At 47.6% G+C, this 3,575-nt stretch overlaps 1 protein-coding gene across 1 annotated transcript in view; it reads left to right on the top strand.

The window, feature by feature from the left end:
- The first annotated feature begins 2,911 nt into the window (after positions 1-2,911).
- NRROS (negative regulator of reactive oxygen species) overlaps positions 2,912-3,575 on the top strand; it is a 33,673-nt gene continuing 33,009 nt past the window's right edge. Inside the window, exon 1 of the mRNA XM_019650623.1 lies at positions 2,912-3,046. The gene's annotated coding sequence lies outside the window, so the exon portion shown is untranslated. The remainder of the gene's footprint in view (positions 3,047-3,575) is intronic.

The following is a 3,575-nucleotide window of genomic DNA, read 5'->3' as shown; positions in this document are numbered from 1 at the left end:
TGGCTCAATGTGTGGGGAGCACTGGGCTATGTTAAGTGATGATCTCTGAAAGCTGAGAGAGTCAACGAGAGGGAAAAAGGGCATTGATACTTGGATCTTATTGAGCCTCATAAGCAACTGTAAATCTGAGTTTAGGGGTCTTTTAGTTGCAAATGACAAAAACCCAATCAGTTTGGCTTTAGCAAAAAAAAAAAAGGGATTTATTGTTTCAAATAATCAAAAAGTCTATGGGGAATAGCTTCACGCATCCTGGTGCTCCAACATTGCCAGGAATCCATCTATTTCCATTCCTCAGCATTGCTTTCCTCTGTGTAGGCTTCTTTATCAGGCAGGTCCTAAAGTTGGTGGCAAAGATGGGTGCCTGAAGCTCCAAGCTTAATTACCATCAGTTTTGCATTTGAAGTATGAAGAGAAAGCCTCTTTCCCAGTAGTTTAGCAAAGTCCTTGGATTGATTCTCATGGGCTTGGCTTCTGTGAACCCATTATAAACCAATCGTGGTGGTCAGGGGAATAGGAGACTCAGATGGGCCCAGCCTTGTTCATGCGCCCCTGCTTGGAGCCAAGAGTTAAGGTCAGACTCAAACAAACATGGAGTCCTTAATAAAGTAAGATAGTTGATTGCAAGACAATGTTAATATACTTAACATTGCTGAACTATACACTTAAAAATGGTTAAGATGATACATTTTATGTTATGTCTATTTTACCACAATTAAAAATTAAAATAATAAAGAAAAGAAAGTGAGGGGTGGTTTCCTCAAAGGGGAGTTAAGGAGTTGTTACCAGAAGGAGAAATGAATGTGGGTAAGCAAAACCAACTGATTTCCAGAGCAAATGGAGTCAGGTGCTGAGACCAAACCGCATGTGTCTTCTCACTTGAATGCATGAGTGGTTTCAGACTGAACCAAAGGACGAAAGGAGGAAGTAGCACCCTGTCGTGGTTCCCACCAGCGAGGTTGGCAAGAAGAGCAGGGCTGGGTACCAGTGATGTGCTAAATGTGGCTACAAAGTCCTGTGAGGACGCAGGGACTCCCCACCTCCAGCCCCAACCCAGAAGGTCACCTTGGTCAGGTGCTGTGCCATGTGCCCCAAGCAACTTTCTACTGCCCCTCCAGGAAAGAAAACAATCATGAGGGGACTTCCCTTCAGGAGATAGCAGCATTTGGGGCTTTGTCTTGTCCCTCTGACTCTTCTCAAGCTGGACCTAAGTCTGAGGCAGCCCAGGACCCACAGTGACCAGCAGGGGCTCATCTTGGAGTACACACCATCTTCTCGAATAATCTCATGACACTCCATTTTAGATATCAGTCTGGACACTGGCTCCTCCTGATTCTCCGTGTTGTCATTCCTCTCGTGGTCCAGCCATGAACCCTCAGGTCTCTCCTGCTTTTTCTGTGTCTCCTCCTGGTGGTCCCACCAGACACCAAGGCTGAGCTCTCTCCCTCAGCCTGCAGGGTCACTGGCAAGTGCGTCTTTCCCTACCTGGCCCTGGGCCACCTCCTTCAGCTTCAGACATGTTAACGGTCACCCTATCATCACCCAGCCTGGCACCATGTGACCTCCTCATGGGATTCCCCCCATGACCTTTCATTTGTTTTAGGTTCTTGCGCCCTTCCTCAGGTCCCCTGAAACTTCCATTTTAACTAATAATACTGGCTTTATTTCCGTCTTAATCTCCAGGTTTTTTCCTAGGCTTTGTAGATTCTTTTGCAGAACCTTTAAAGGTCCTCATCTTTGTCATAGGTATACTCCATGGTGTCAACAGGTTTGCCTCTTCCCCACAGAAGACCATGACCCTATAAACTCTCAGGGGTGCTATTCAGAATATCAAACATCGCATGGTACAGGCACTGACCAATCAGAATGCACATTGTCATTAGAAGCAAGGTCCTGGGAGTCCCTGCTGGCTCAGGTATTACCTTCTTGATTGCTAGATCATGGTAAGGGCCTTGAGAATGCCGGGAGAGTGGCCAGGCAGCTGGGATGAGGGCTTGCGGGATAGCTGTTTACCAATAAATACATACCTATGCAACCCAGCTGATCATTCATTCAATATATATTCCTCTCAGATAGGTGCACATCCAGCACCTCATACCTGGGCCAGAACTCAGCTCTGGTTTAGGCTTCACTGTCTACAAGCTATATGACTTGAACATTCACTTTGGACTTTTCAAGCCTTGGATTTCTTATTTGTAAAATGGAGATAATAAGCAGGGACTAGAACATAAATATTTGTACATTAATGTTTATAGCAGCATTATTTACAGTAGCCAAAAGGTGGAAACAACCCAAATGTCCATTGATGGATGAATGAATAAACAAAATGTGGTGTATACATGCGATGGTATATTATTTGGCCATAAAAAGGAATGAAATTCAGATACATGCTATAACATGGAGGGACCTTGAAGACATTATGCTAAATTAAATAAACCAGACACAAAAGGACAGATAATACATGGTTCTACTTATATGATTCTGCTTATATTCTACTAGAATAGGCAAATGTGTAGTGATAAAAGAATAATAGTTACCAGGGGCTGAGGGGAGGGTGGAATGGGGAGTTATGTTTAATGAGTATGGAGTTTCAGTTTGGGATGATGAAAGAGTACTGGGGATGGATGGTGGTGANCTCACAGGCAGGGGCCCCCAGCTCACCACCCCTCAAAATCTCTACAGCGAGAAAACAGGGGGAACCTTGGTTAGCACTGCTGGGAGACCATAAAAATATGCTCCCTCCTTCCTGACTAACCCAGCAGGTAGTCCCGGGGGCCACTCTCCCGACGGCCGCCCTCTCCCTACCCCCTCACCACCCACCCGCTGCAGCAGTTCCCTCTCTGTTGCCTGCTTTCTGTGAGTGCTGAGTCGCCCCGAGCTGCTCGCTCTCCATGTGACTTCAGTTTCCGTCCGTTCCTTCCGCAAGTGCTAAAATAATCTGATGCCCCAGAGAGAGGAGGCAGCCCAGCCCCGCGTTCGGCTGCTCTCGAGGAGGCTGGAGTCCCGGGAGAGGATGCGCCCCGCGGAGCCGCCTGGGCCTGTGGGAGCCGTGAGTATTTCCTGCGTGGTGGGCAACCGCCGCCCTTCTGGAGGTGGGCGAGCTCGGGTCAGGGTGGGTGGTAGATCAGCGTTCCTGGCCCACAGCTTGGGGCTGACTGGGAAGTTGTGGCTTGCTGCATCCAAGCTCCACCGCTTTTGTGCCCAGTTTGGGGGCTACAGCTCCGGGTAGGTGGAAATACATCCCTCTGTGAGCACTCAGAGCTGAACAAGGTCAAAGTGGTGTGGTGTAGTGGAAACAGTGAGGGCTTCAGATTCCTGGTTTGAAAGTTTGACCCCTGTCTCTGTGGGGAGAATATCTGGGTCTCAGTTTATTTATCTGCAAAATGGGAACAATAGTGATCCTTCCCCAGGCAGGGTGACTGCATGCAATGAGACTACTCGTGCAATGTGAGTGCTCAGCGTCCTGAGTGCTTGGATCTTCTTTCCTGCCCCACAACGTGGACTGAGAATCAACATGTCATAGATGAAGACTCTGATACTCATTGACAGCAACACATACTTATGGATGTCTTCCAAGT

Source organism: Hipposideros armiger, unplaced genomic scaffold (genome assembly GCF_001890085.2).
Source record: "Hipposideros armiger isolate ML-2016 unplaced genomic scaffold, ASM189008v1 scaffold_8, whole genome shotgun sequence".
Lineage (NCBI taxonomy): Eukaryota > Metazoa > Chordata > Mammalia > Chiroptera > Hipposideridae > Hipposideros > Hipposideros armiger.
Note: the sequence above shows the minus strand (reverse complement) of the source record. Positions and strands in the feature narration are given on the sequence as shown.